Source organism: Lactuca virosa, chromosome 7 (genome assembly GCF_052849685.1).
Source record: "Lactuca virosa cultivar CGN04683 chromosome 7, Lactuca_virosa_CGN04683_v6, whole genome shotgun sequence".
In the NCBI taxonomy this organism is placed as follows: domain Eukaryota; kingdom Viridiplantae; phylum Streptophyta; class Magnoliopsida; order Asterales; family Asteraceae; genus Lactuca; species Lactuca virosa.
Window position 1 is genome coordinate 137,550,339 of NC_136432.1, and position 15,662 is coordinate 137,566,000.

Genomic DNA, 15,662 nt, shown 5'->3' on the forward strand with positions numbered 1-15,662 from the left:
ACTGAGGACTTGGTATGAAAATTTTCAAAAGGAAATCGTTTTTATAAGAAGGATTTCCAAAAAAGAAAAGGACGTGGTGCATGAAATCAGCCGAGCTCAAGTAAGTTCTCCCAAATTACCTATATATGTTTGTTATGACATGATATGATTATGAGAACTGTATGCTAGATTAGGGCTAAGGATCTAGCAAGGTTGCCTTGAATGCCTACTGTATGAGCTTATTGAACTAAATGATAGTATTGATTTGTTAGTAATATGATGGCCTGATTAGGATATGCTTGGTTTTGTTACTCAATGCTCGAATACTGCTTGCTTTGTGCTTTTTAGGAGTATTAGTTATCTTTAACTAACTAGTAAACGAATACGCTAAGTTACATATTATGAGGACTAAGTAATTTCAGAAGGTTAGGTTTAGCCTTATTTCACAGCTCTTGTTTGAGTCCAACCGTTGTAGGGAGAGACCTCTCATTCGAAGAATTATTTGGTCTTAGTAATATGTAATGGTATTCACGAGCTAGTTAGGGAAAGGTAACAGGGACTTCTTATACAGCTGATGGCGGAGAGTGGGACAGAGATTACCCCAGGGCAAGCCTAGGATGAGAATAGCGCGAAGAGCAGCCGTAGTAGAAAGGACTTGGTGGAGTCAAGGCAGTTCTTGAGGAAAGTACGAATAGATGTGGAAGGTAGTATGGGCCCGTACTACTGAAAGCAGAGGATCCGTACTTGAATCAAGGAAGGCTGAGATGAACCCAGGGAACTTTTAGTATGTGAGATACCTCGAGTTATGATGAGCATTCTGATGATTTTTATGGTGTATTTTCAGTATGGTGACGCTACGTACTAGACCAGTTGGCAGCTCTGGCGCAGGAAAGGGATCAGGCTCGGGCTCTGGAGCCGGACAACTTGATGACCAGAAGAGGGAGTTCATCTTATCTGATATCACGTGTAGTATCATTAACCAGACTCTTGTGATATTCGGTACGGTCAAGGAGGGCATTTTGGAGATTTTGGATGAGAGACTGGGTGCATTCCGCACTGAGATGGCGACCATGATGTGGGCACGTACGATGACATTCAAGGAGTTCCGAGATTATGGGGCTCCAAACTACCATGGGGGTAGGGACCCCATTGCTAGCAGCAGGTGGTTGGCGGATGTCACCAACGCCTTTCACACCAGCAGATGTCCCGAGGGGGACAAGGTCCGACTTTCTTCCTATCTCCTGAAGGACAGAGCATGCGATTGGTGGGAGGAGGTTGGGCATGCCGTTGGTGATGATGACCTTGGCGCTATGACATGGAGCGACTTCTCGACCAGGTTCAGGGCCGAGTTCGCGCCAGTGATAGAGGTGCAGCAGCTTGCGCGGGAGTTCCAGGATCTCCGACAGACGACTGAGACGGTGACTGAGATCACCGTCATGTTTAGGGAGAGGGCCCTTCTTGTTCCGTAGTATGTAGCAGACGAGGAGATGAAAAAGGCTTGGTACCATGAGATGTTGAGGACCGACATTCGGCAGTGTGTGAGCCAATCCAGCTGCAAGATGATGGAGGATATGATAGCGAGGGCTAAGGAGAGAGAGAGAAATAGAGAGAGAAAGAGAGATTGATTGATTTAGAGATGGAGAGGAAGAGGAAGCCAGATGCAGCATCTGGTGTGGAGGGTTCAAACATGAAGCCCAAGGTGGATTCCTGAAGGAAAGGCCAGTAGGGCCGAGGCCGCTGTAGCAAGTGTGGTAGGACGCACGAGGGGACGTGCAGGGCGGGTAGTTCAGGCTGCTTCAAGTGCGGCCGAACTGGTCATGTTAGCATGGATTTTACAGCTACCACTACCACCACCACCACCACAGTATCTGATCTGATTTGCTTCCAATGCAATCAGAGGGGCCACAAGAGGTCCCAGTGCCCGAGTTTAGCAGCAGCAGGACAGGTGGCGGCACCCGCTCCTACTACATTGAGGATTACCGATGGCCGTCAGGGCCGGACATAGGCGCCTATGGCGAAGAGCAGAGCCTTCCAGATGACAGCAGAGGAGGCACATGTAGCACTCGATGTTGTGACGGTTATGTATCTTCTCCTTATCTCTTTATTTATATTGATTATTACTTATGTTTATGTGTTTCATTCTTAGTGAACGGCATATATGCTCTAATATTATTCGATTCAGGGGCTACCCGGTCTTTTGTATCGCTCGGGCTTAGCAAGCGATTTGTTGGAGCTTTAGGGGAGCTGGACTGTCCCCTTGATGTAGAGATTACGGATGATAGGACCGTTCGAGTCGCGAGGGTTCATCGGGGATGTACACTGTAGTTGTTTGGCGAGCGGTTTTCTGTGGATTTAGTCCCCATTCCCCTGCGAGGGAATAAGGTTATCGTGGGTATGGACTGTTTGAGCCTCAATGGGGTATTGATCGACAACGAGCATCAGCTTGTACGAGTTTGGACCCCAAGTGGGAGAGGGTTGGTGATACAGGGCAAGAGGCCGCAACATGGGCCGATTATGTGTTCAACAGCGAGGGTGAGACGCTACCTTTAACAGGGTTGCGCAGGTTATGTCGCCTATGTCATGGATACCCGAGATAAGGGTAAGGCGACCGTGCATGATGTACCGATCATACGGGAATACCCGGACGTGTTCCCAGAGGATTTTCCTGGGGTACCTCTGGAAAGGTAGGGAGAGTTTAGGATTAACCTAGTTCTTGGTGCGGGTCCGATATCCAAGTCACCATATCGGTTTGCTCCTCCCGAGATGTAGGAGTTGTCTACACAACTGCAGGAGTTGTTAGACAATGGATTTATCAGGCCAAGCAGTTCACTATGGGGAGCCCGGATCCTGTTTGTGAAGAAGAAGGACGGGTCGCATCGGATTTGTATAGATTTCCGGGAGCTGAATAAGGTAACGGTGAAGAACCGTTACCCCCTCCCAAGGATTGATGATTTATTTGACCAGCTTCAGGGTGCATCTTGGTTCTCCAATATTGATCTGCGATCGGGTTATCACAAAATGCGAGTCAGGGACGATGATATGCAGAAGACAGCCTTTCAGACTCGCTATGGTCATTATGAGTTTGTGGTGATGCCGTTTGGGCTCACCAATGCTCCTGCCGTGTTCATGGATCTCATGAACCACGTGTGCAGACCGATGCTGAACCGGTCTGTGATAGTCTTCCTCGATGATATCTTGGTTTAATCCAAGACTCAGGAGCAGCACGAGGAGGACATGAGGGAGGTGCTAGAGACACTGAGGAGGGAGAGACTTTTCGCAAAGTTCTCCAAGTGCGAGTTCTGGTTGCGCGAGGTGCAGTTTCTGGGGCACATTGTCAACCAGAACGGTATACTGGTCGATCCGGACAAGGTAGAGGCGGTGATACAGTTGGAGGTTCCGAGGTGTTCATCTGAGATTTAGAGTTTTCTAGGTCTAGTGGGTTATTATCGGAGATTCATTCAGGATTTCTCCAAGATTATTGTTCCATTGACCCGATTGACCAAAAAGTCGGTGACATTCCATTGGGGGCCTGAGCAGCAGGCAACTTTCGAGACTCTCAGACAGCAGTTGTGCGGGGCACCGATTCTGACCTTGCCGGAGGGCGTTGACGATTTCGTGGTTTACTGTGACGCTTCGATCATTGGTATGGGTGCAGTGCTGATTCAGCGGGGTCGCGTGATAGCGTATGCTTCGAGGCAGTTAAAGCCTCATGAGGCGAATTACCCGACACATGATTTGGAGATGGGGGTCGTGGTTTTCACCCTCAATATTTGGTGACATTACCTTTATGGGGTTCGTTGTACCATTTACACGGACCACAAGAGCCTGAGGTATCTGATGGACCAGCCGAATCTGAACATGAGGCAGTGTCGGTGGTTAGATGTGGTGAAGGACTATGATTGTGAGATCCTTTACCACCCGAGGAAGGCCAATGTGGTGGCCGATACTCTCAGACGTAAGGCGGTTGCAGCTCTGATACAAGATATATGCTTGAGGATGACAGTGATTACTCCGCTGCTGGAGCGTATTTGGGAGGCTCAGGTTAAGGGTATGAAGGAGGAGCACCGGAAGTGTGAGTGGATCATTGGCCAGGTGGCTTCATTTGATTATGACAGCCGTGTCTTTCTGACCCTGCATCGGAGGATCTGGGTTCCTTACTAGGGCAGTGTACGCCAGGTTCTGATGGAAGAGGCTCACAAGTCTAGGTTCTCCATTCATCCCAGGGCGACGAAGATGTATCGGGATCTTCACCCTGATTATTGGTGGCCCTACATGAAGCGGGACATATCATTGTATGTGGAGCGGTGCTTGACTTGCAGGAAAGTCAAGGCTGAACACCAGCGACCTTACGGCAAGATGCAGCCGTTGGTTATTCCCGTGTGGAAATGGGAAGATATCACTATCGATTTCAACGCGAAGCTTCCTGGGACCGCACGTGGAGTGGATTCGATTTGGGTCCCCGTGGATCGGTTGACCAAGAGTGCTCATTTCATCCCAATTCAGGAGAGTATATCGGCTGAGAAACTAGTCGAGATCTATGTATGCGAGGTAGTGGCTCGTCATGGAGTGTCGGTGTCGGTTGTGTCAGACCGAGATGTTCACTTCACTTCCAGGTTTTGGAAGCAGTTTCATGACGAGATGGGTACTCGTCTTCACTTTAGCACAACTTTTCACCCTCATACGAATAGGCAAAGTGAGAGGACGATTCAGACTTTTGAGGACATGTTGTGTGCATGTGTATTGGATTTCTGCAGCAATTGGGATACGTATCTTCCGTTAGCGGAATTTTCGTATAAAAATAGTTATCACGCCAGCATAGATCAACCTCCCTTCGATATGCTCTATGGGAGGAAGTGTAGTACCCCAATCTATTGGGGCAAGGTCGGTCAGAGAGTCATGGGGAGTACCGAGGTGGTATTCAAGACCACAGAGAAGATCCAGCAGGTCCGGAGCAGGCTCCAGACTGCTCAGAGTCGGTAGAAAAGCAATGCCGACAAGTGCCGATCAGACCTAGAGTTCCAGGTAAGGGATATGGTTCTCCTGAAGGTGTCACCTTGGAAAGGTGTCATCCGTTTCAGGAAGCGGGGCAAGCTGGGCCCCAGGTACATTTGTCCGTTCAGGGTTTTGGCTCGGATAGGCCGGGTTGCGTATTGATTGGATGTGCCAGCCAAGGTTAGTCAGATCCACATTACTTTTCATGTCTCCCAGCTGCAGAAGTGCTTAGTGGATGATTCTTCAGTTGTGCCTTTGGAGGATATCTAGGTGGACGACTGCCTGAACTACATTGAGAGGCCAGTGACGATTCTGGATCGGAAGACGAAAACCTTGAGGAACAAGGTTGTACAATTAGTGAAGGTGCAGTGGATGCACCACAAGGGGTCAGAGTGGACTTGGGAGCCCGAGGAGGAGATGAGAGAGCATTATCCAAAGTTATTCGAGACATCAGACTTTGAGGACGAAGTCTGAGACAAGTGGGGGAGAATTGTAATACCTGGTTCCTGGTACGCATTTAAACTTATAACTTATTCATGTTTATAGAGAAACTCGACGAGTTTGAAGCCCCAAACTCGTCGAGTAGAGATTATTAGGACCGCGGGTGGAGAAACCTACTCGACGAGTTGGGAGGCCTCAACTCGACGAGTAGGATGACATATATGAAACCCTAATTTCCAGCGTTTGCACCATATTTAAACGTCTTAAACCCTTCATGTTGGCCTCATTTCCAGCCTCCAAGTCCCAAACCCTAAATCTTGAAACCCTAAATCTTGAAACCCTAAAGCCATTTGAGTGTTTGTGAGCTATTTTTGAGTGTTTTGGTGTGAAATTGAAGCTATTGGAAGAAGGAAGAGCTTAGAGACACAAGACGGAGCATATAGATCCAAAATCCTTGCCTCATCCACGTCTCTTTTCTGGTATAAAGATTAAACCTTGCCTTGTAGTTGATTACATCTTCTTTTAGGTTTATTTTGCTTGTTCTTGGTTCAAATGACACGGTTCTTGGGATTTGCACGTCCCAAATAGAGAATACTTCAAATCTAAGGTCTTGAGAGGTTTTCATGACATAAAGGTGCCAACTTTATGGCCATGTAAGTCTCATGCAACCTCTAGACCATCATTTTGGCCTTTTGGAGCATCTAATGGCCATGCATGTAGAGAAACCTGGGACTTTACATGATCTTCTTGGTCCTAGAGTCCACATCTAAGACCTCATGGTCTATCTTGTAGTTTTAGTGATGTGGGGATTAAGACTTTGGCCTTTTGGGTTAGGGTTTGAGCTTAACCCATTTAGGAAAGGTATTAATGGGTAAAGTTGGAAACTTTACCCTTCTAGAGGCATTTTCAGTCCAGATCTGGAATACGAGACTTGGATTTCAAGAATAAGGGCTTAATGCAATAAGAACGGTTGACAAACTGATAAACTCGACGATTCCATAGGGGAACTCGGTGAGTTGGTTTGGAATGTTCCCAATTGTATTGAAGGAACTCGACGAGTCCACAAGGGAACTCGATGAGTTGTACTGGGAAAGTCTCGTTTTTGTTGAGAAGGAGAAACTCGACGAGTTGGAGGAAAACTCGACAAGTTGGATAGCAATTTCACGATACTGTGATTCATGGGAACTCGGCGAGTTGAAGGGTAAACTCGACGAGTTGAGTCAACTCGGTGCGTTGACTTTGACTTTGACTTGACCAGAGTTGACCCTTAAGGGTTATGAGTATGGAATGGTATATATGCGGTTGTTTTGGTTCAAGGAGTGAGTAGAGCTAATTCCGGGTAGAGACGTTCAACTATCATCCAACATTTGAGGTGAGTTTCCTCCTTGTTTGAACGGGTCGAAGGCACCAATGTCGGCCCGTGTATGTTATGTGTGCAGATTAGTAGCTAAGTGTGGGCAGGGCCCGTATCTTAGCATTGCTTGAATATGTATATGGAATGGTATCTAAGGAGTTGTCTTCGTCCTAATTATTGATGGCCCTGAATGAAGCGAGATGTTGCTTGGTATATGGAAAGGTACTTGACTTACAGGAAAGTCAAGGCTGAGCATCAACGACCTCACGACATGATGCAACCATTGGATATTCTTGTCTGGAAATGGGAGGAGATTACCATGGACTTCATTACAAAGTTGCCTCAGACTACGCACATTATGGATTCGATTTGGTTCATCGTGGATCGATTGACCAAGAGCGCACATTTTATCTCAATGCAGGAGAGTATCTCTACGGAGAAGTTGGATGAGGTATACATGAGGGAGGTCGTGGGACGGCATGGGGTGCCAGTTTCTTTGGTTTCTGACAGGGACGTCTGGTTTACTTCTAGGTTTTGGAAGAGATTCCACGATGAGTTGGGTACTCGTCTGCGTTTCAGCATGGCCTTTCACCCGCAGACGGATGGTCAGAGTGAGCGGACCATCCAGATATTGGAGGATATGTTTTGGGAGTGTGTTCTGGATTTCGGTGGTAGTTGGGATACGTATCTTCCGTTAGCGGAATTTTCGTATAACAATAGCTACCATTCCAACATTGATCGACCTCATTTTGAGAAGTTCTATGGGAGGAAATGCACGACACCAATATGTTGGAGTGAGGTCGGTCAGCGAGTCATGGGGGCTACTATTGGATTAGGTGTCTAAGGTCATAACTATAATTGGTATGTACTTGACTCGAGAGTAGCATGGTGTATTTGGGTTGCCGTTACCAAAACAATCTGATAGGATGGATATTTGAGAAAGATGTTATTTATGATTTACTAATATATTATAAGTATAATATATTAATTGAGAGATCATAATATTTAATTAGTATTGATAAAGAATTAATTTGGAATTAATTTAGTGATCAAAAGAGAGTAATTAAATTAACGGGGACTGATTATGTAAATCAATGACATATATATTGTTTGGGCTATTGATCCATGATGGGCTAAGTTTATGTAAGTATCCATAAGAGTTAGCCGACATGGGATATGGATCATAACCCAAGTGTATGGATTAGGGTTTACCCATAACTCTTGGAATCCTACACTATATAAATGTTGCCCTTTAGCCAAAATCGTGACCCTAAGTGTTCTAAGAGAACCCTAGCCGATTTGGTGGTGCTTAACCTCTCTATCAAAGTCCTCCTTTGTTTATGGTGTTTGTGAACCATTTGAGGCATCACACTTGAGGTGCTAAAGCTTTCAAAGGCCAAGAACTTCAAACTACATAAGAGGTATTCATCAAACTATGAGTTTTTATGTTGTATATCCTATATTGTATGCTAGTTAGGAGGTATGCTTTGGAAAATTGAAAATGCATGTATAATTAGAGAAAACATAGATCCAAAGCATCTAGGGTTGCATGTGCACCATAGGAGTGTTATAGTGCTTAAAACCTAACAGTGGTATTAGAGCCTAAGATTGTTTTCTGTTATATTTGATGCTTGTTTATTTTCAAAGCTGAAAAAATCGATTTTCTGGCCTCTGACTAATGAACTCTCCGAGTCCACTGGCTGACTCGACGAGTCCACTCATTAAAATGGCAACTCGACGAGTCAAGTTCCTGCACTCGTCGAGTAGATGCTTCTGGTTGAAACTTTTCGAGTTTTTGGCCAGAATTGACTAGGATCATTACCACAGACTGTTTTGTAATCATAAAAAATGTATTTTCTGATTTGGTAATGATGTTCCTCATCCAATTAAAAGATAATTGTCAAACTTTTAAGTTAATTGTTGGTTATATGATAAACAAAGTTACTTGTAAATTGGTGATATGAATTATCTTGCCTTATGAGTTAAATTAGATCAATCCTAGATTATATGATAATTCTATTTGTTAAAATTGATCTAAATGTTTTTAATGACTTCCATAACTTGTCCTCAAGTTATGGAACATGAAAGGTCTCATTCATTAAAATGACATTAAACTCATAAGTTATGAAAATGAAAAGTTTTTCAAGAGTTACAAAACTTGCCCTTAAGTTTTGGTATTTAAAAAGTATCAAATTATGAAAACATTAACTCTTGTAATTGAAAGGTTTCAAAAGATGCATCTCTTAGGTTCATAGCTTAAAAATTAATTAAATAGTTTTAATTTTGAATTTTTAATAACCTAGTGTCTTTTGAATAGTTCAAATTACCTCTTATGGATTTCATTAAGTTAATTAAATGTTTAATTAAAAAAGAGATTAATAAATCCATAATTACATGGTTCAAGTTTAATTAAATTAAGAGTATAGTTTAATTAATAGATTAAACCATCTAGTATTTTAAAAGTTTAAAATACACCCTTATACTATATAAAATTAAAACTCTAATATATTATATATGTATAAGTTAAAGTCGGTCTTAACGTTAGTAGGCCTCATTCACGAAGCCGGTCTATAAGGGGGGTAGAAGGTTACTGCCTATAAAATGGTGATTTAATGATTGTCCACTCTCACCCACCTCTTCCTTGACTGGTGGAGGATCGTTAGCCGAACGGGTAGGATAGAACATTAATTCCTATTAAAAGTATAATGAAAATACCAAGTAACTAAACACTTATAAATTCCCAATCTTAGTTACTTAGGAAAAATGTGAATTTGGTGCTAACCCATGAAATTACACTTTACACCTTGTTAAGTTGTTAGTGGAGCATGTGTGGTTAACCGACACACTAATATGGGACTAACAATGTGTGGCAAAGGGTAGTTTGATGTTAATCATGGATCAATGAAGCGTGTGTGGTTAACCGGCACATTGATTGGATGATTTGTAACATTAAGTGTACCAAGCTAATTTTCATTGTTATTCACACATTGTTTGTGATCCTCGGCATCCCAGTCACAAACTTGAAGGGCATAATCGAGATTTAAACATGCCATTGAAAAGTTCAATGAATCTCAAAGAATCTAGGAATTTCAATTCATTTAAAACCTAAAATTCATTTTCGTTTTTCATGGTGGAAATTGGTAAAGCGTCATTTACCTACCTTCAAATATTTTACAATTGGATTACGACATCCCTCTTCCGAATTGTAGAATATTGTGTTGGGTCCTAGCCTTAATATTTCATGTTAGGTGTTATATTAAGGACTCAAATCAACTAACTTGAATTTCTCCCATTATAGATGTCTAGGTCAGACAACTATGGTCTTCCCAAATCTTATGGAAAAAGCTTTCCTCATGAAGATGATATTCAACAAGACAATAAATGTGAAAGATTAATCCCTTCTTCGTGCTATAGTGGAACTTCACTTCCTCCACCTCTTCCAATTATTCTCCATAACCCGCAAGTTCAAAGACTTGAAAATTTCAAGGTCACTCAAGCCCTATTGGCTAGCAAACACCAAAATGAAAGATCAGTGTGTGCACATGTCTTGGAGATGAAGTCACACATTGACAGGCTGGGAATCTTAGGAGTCGTTGTGTCGAGGAAATTGGCTGTTGACTTGGTTCTTCAGTCACTTCCCGATTCGTATAGTCGGTTTGTTAAAGACTACTATATGACAGACCGCAACATGACCCTTATTGATCTTAACTATTTGCTAATTGCTGCTGAATCAGCAATGATTTGGCGCACTGGTAATGCAAATTTGATTGGAAGATCTACTTCACAAACTTCCATGGACATTGACAATGGAAACATTGGAAGTCCAGAAAAGATTTCTCTTTCCAAGGGAAAGGGGAAGGCTAAGTCTGAGATTGTCCCATGTACCATTCCAAAAGAGTCTATTTGTTTCTATTGCCAAGAGAAGGGGTATTGATTGCGAAGCTGCCCTGACTACCTGAGAGATCTAAGAGATGGTAAAATGTATGACTCTACTTCAGGTAAGTTCACTATCTAACTCTATTAAGTTCCTACTTATAGATTCTTAATACATGATGTGATAATATTTCATTTTGATGTTTTGTAGGATCAAGGAAGAGAAAGGAAGCTTGAAAGAAGAGTAAGATGATTCTGATCGCGAAGAGATGGATTTCAATCGCATGGTTCGATGATCAGAATTTTGAGCTGCTGCTTGGGAGTTATCATAAATTGCTTAGAAATATGTAGTAACATAGTTTTTCAGTTGTTTATCGAAAGCAGGGCAAGCTGAGCCCAAGGTATATCAGTCATTTCATAGTTGTAGCTAGGGTGGGCAGGGTAGCATATCAACTGGATCTTCCGGAAGAGCTTAGTCAGATTCACAATACTTTCCATGTCTCGCAACTACGAAAATGTTTGGCTGATGATTTTGCAATGGTTCCATTGGAGGACATTCATGTGGATGGCCTGAAATACATTGAGAGACCTATAGTGATCCTCAATAGGAAGACCAAAAACTTGTGGAACAAGGTTGTAGAGGTGGTTAAGGTGTAGTGACAGCATCACAAGGGCTCAGAATGGACGTGGGAGCTGGAGGATGAGATGAGAGAGCATTTCCCAAAGTTATTTTCGACAGTGGACTTCGAGGACGAAGTATGATCTAAGTGGGGGAGAATTATAGCACCTGAGTCGCCATGTATGGAGTTTCTAACTTAGTTTATGTTTTTAATTCAAGTTAAGGTGGTGTAAGGATGGTGAGTACATTGGGCATACCTTATGTATGCATGATGTATTCGCTGCATGCGCGCCATCAGGGGGATCCTCAGCATACGCTGGGTGTACCCATGCGTACGCTGGGCATAACCAAACCAGGGGAAAACCCTAATTTTTAGGGGTTGCACCCTATTTAAGGACCTTAAGTGCCTTAAGTACCTTACCTTTTCAACCTCCATTTCTCTTGTAGTGCAAATCTCGAACCCTAAACCACCTTGAGTGCATTTGTGAGATTTCTTGTGTGTTTGTGGTGTTCTTTAGTGACCCTGAAGGAGAAGGAATCTTGGAAAGAAGCAAGGAAGAGGAAGGAGCTTGTAGATCCAGAAGTTTGGCACCATTTCTAGCCCATTGAAGGTATAAAGTTTAAACCTTGATATTTACAAGCTTAGATCTAGGTTTAGGGTAGAAAATGGTATATTTTGGTCCCATAGTTTGGATTCTTGGAGTACGAGAAACTATAAACCATATGAGCTATCCTTTTGGACTCTTGGAAGTGTTTTGAGTCATAAAAATCGGATCTTGATGGTTAAGCCTCAACCATGCAAGTGTTAGTAACCATCCAAGTGTGCTTTTGGAATTAATTCATTATTTGAGCCCCATCCTTGCATGCACAAGCATAAAGTTTTCAACTTTATGGCTTAAGACGTTATTAGGGACTTGGTTCTAAGTTTTGGACAATAGGTCTTAATGGATTAAGACATGGAAGTGGATTTGGGTTGGTAGACCAGTATGCCATGGGTAATCCGGTGTATGCTGTGCATACTGGGTCAGCATCCCGACTCGTGGTCAACAACAGCGTACATTGGGCGTACAAGCCAAGTACGTCGTGTGTACACATACAGTTGGCCTAGAAGATTTTTAGGCTCGTTTGGTGTTCGGCTTTGGTCTTGTTTAGGTTGGGCCTTAAGCCTGATTGTTGTAACAAGACATTTTTGGACATAAGGCCATGTTAGGTGTTTTTGGGCCATTGGGCCTAAGAGTCCCTATCGTGGGCTTGGATGCCTTTTTGGGTTTTTGTGGATTTGGGCCTTGGAGGAAAGGAGGCCCAATAAGGAGAAGGTAAAGGAACCCTTTTTCCTTAAGTCAAGAATTAGGGTTTTGGACTTTCAGGTTAGAATGTGACCTAATTTGTAATTAGGGTTTTATGCTTGTGCAATAGGGAGAGGAGTTCACGAGTCATCCTCTGAGTGGGATTTGATACCTACAGTCTGAGGTGAGTCTTCCTTCACAGTATCCGTGGGTCAAAGTCACCAAGGCTGGCCCATTAGTTTATGTTGTAGTGTGATGATTGTCTTTGTGATAATCGTCAGTTATGCCTATATTTGCTTGATGACTCTGTGATTTCTGTTATGATATAATGTAGTAGTAGTAGGGGGTGAAATAGACCGAAGGGGTTTGCAAGCACTTAGATATTCTTGATAGTATATGGTTGGAATAGACCAAAGGGGTAGGCAAGCACCCAGATATGCTTGGTAGTATTCAGTTGAAATATACCGAAGAGGTAGGCAGGCACACAAATATGCTTGGTAGTATGTTTTTTTTAGTATGTGGTATTTTGAGGGAACTCACTAAGATTTGTGCTTGTAGTTTTCAGTATATGTTTCAGGTACTTCCAGTTCGAAGGGGAAGGGCCCAGCCTGATCGCACCGCATCACTCTATGTTTTTCCACACTTAGTGATTTTGGTAATTTGTACTCTGATAACGTGTTACATTTATTTTCTTTCAACTATTTTGATATCAGTTTCTTATGAATTGAATGAATTAGAAGCAAAATTTTATCTGTATTTTTGGGATGTTACACTTGGTTTGTATTAACACTAACATTCCCCCCCTTTAATCCAAACTGATCCTGCCAAACTTCTTTCTTTCTGTCATAGACTTTGGCACTCAGTCTCTCTTTCTCAGGAAAACGATCAGTCTCATTTACCTCCTTCGGTCTTCACACCATTGGTAAGCTATTCCGACGATGGTCTCTACCGATATTGTTGGATTAGGTGTCTAAGCCCATAACTATATATGCTATGTACTTGACCCGAGAGTAGCATGGTCCATTTGGGTTGCCTTCACTAGAGCAATTTGATAGGATGGACTTTTGAGAAGGGGTAATTTGTGATTTATTAATATATTATAAGTTCTAATATATTAATATGAAATCATATTATTTAATTAGTATTGATCAAGAATTAATTTGAAATTAATTTAGTGATCAAAAGAGACTAATTAAATATACGGGGACTGATTAAGTAAATCAATGATTCTTATAGTGTGGGCCAATGATCCATGGTTATTTAGGATGGGCTAAACCAATATGATAGTCCATGGATAGTCCTTGGCGGTTTAACCCGTGGAGCCTAAGTAATATGAAGGGTCATGTGAATTAGGGTTTGCATGGATGTAACCCTAGACTTTGCCACATTATAAAAGAAACCCATAGTCACCAAAATCGGCCCCATGCATTCTAAGAAGAGCGATAAACGATTTTGTGTGCTAAGTAGCCTCTCTCAAAAGTCCTCCTTTGTTCATGGTGTTTGTAAACCATTTGAGGCATCATATTTGAGGTGCTAAGTTCTTAAAGGCCAAAACTACAAGCTACAACAAAGAGATAATTCCATAACTCAATTCTATGTTGTTTATGTCAATTGTATGCTAGTTGTAGCCTTAATGCTTTGGAAATAATATTGCATGTATAATTAGAGAAAACATAGATCCAAAGCATTTAGGGTTGTATGTGCACCATAGGATGTTGTAGCATACTAAAACCCAACAGATATTTGCTTCAATTTTCTGCTTTCTCTCTTGCTTTCTCGGGTCTTGCTTCTTTTCTTTCTTTCTTGATCAAAAGTGATCGCTCTTGCTGCTTGCTTATTCTTTCTTGCCTACAAACATATGACAAGTTTATGCTGCTTCTGTCTTCTGATAACCAAATGTGATCATCCTTTCTCCTTGCTTTCATTCTTTCTTCTGATTACCAAACGTGATCACCCTTTGTAACACTGCAAAATGTGAAGGTAAAAATTTCATTTTTAAAACAACCATAACACCCATTTATCATTTAGTAAAACACTTAAAGGTATTTTTTTAATAAAAACAGTTATCAGGGTACAATCCCAAAATCTCAAGGTTGCGGAAAAATATGGGTGTATGCGCTGCGATCAAGTCGAGCCCTTACCTTTCGAACTAGAAGTGCCTGAAACCATAAACAACAACTGTAAGCACAAAGCTTAGTAAGTTCTCAAAATACCACATACCATACATAACACACGATTCATACATATCATACATATCCAACATTCAATAAGAGGTGCTATGTGCCAACCATAGTCTTGACATTATGTTACGAGCCGTATCATGTCCTTTCCTTGCCAGGCCGGGGGCCAAAACCCTGGGTGTTGGTGCATGGAAATGCTCCACAAATAATGAGTGTTTATTAGGTTGTATTTTCCCTTTATTGTATTTTAGGTGTAAATACTCTCCCTCCTATATAAAGGGAGAGTTGGTCATTTATTTAAAAAAGCTAGCTTATCTTTTCCTTAGTTAGAGTTACACTTCTTATAATGTAATCTCTAGAGAGAGAAAGTTGGTGGGTTTTCCCACCCACGGAAAGTTTCTCTCCCACCATGTTCTTCATTAATATATTTTATTCTCTCTTGTTCTTAGTCTTCTTCCATGAACTCATAATATGGTCTTCATGTTCATACTTACAAAAACACGATTAATCTCGAGATATCTTACTTCCGCATCCACGGTTCGTTATAAAAATGGGTCTCTACAATTGGTATCAGAGCCGTACCTTGAAGATCTCATGATTATTTCAAGGGAACGACTCCCGTTCGGCGATTATCTTGTGATTTTTCCGTGTTTCTGCAAAAAAAATTTCGGGTTTCTTACCGGAATTTTTTTTATGATGTTCGTTCTTAGTTCTATTTTCTGGGTGATTCTATCTTAGTAAAATAAATTGTTGCTGCTGCTGCTGCTCGTTCTATTTATTGCTGGAAGAAGATGTTCTTAAAAGTTATTATTATTTTGCTGTTGAAGCAATGAAGAAAAAATGGGAGAAGAAATTAATTTTGTGGTCTCCAAATTGTTGAAGAATTTGTTCCAGGGAGTTCTTTTTTCCTTGGATGAGAAGACACAAGATTATGGGCT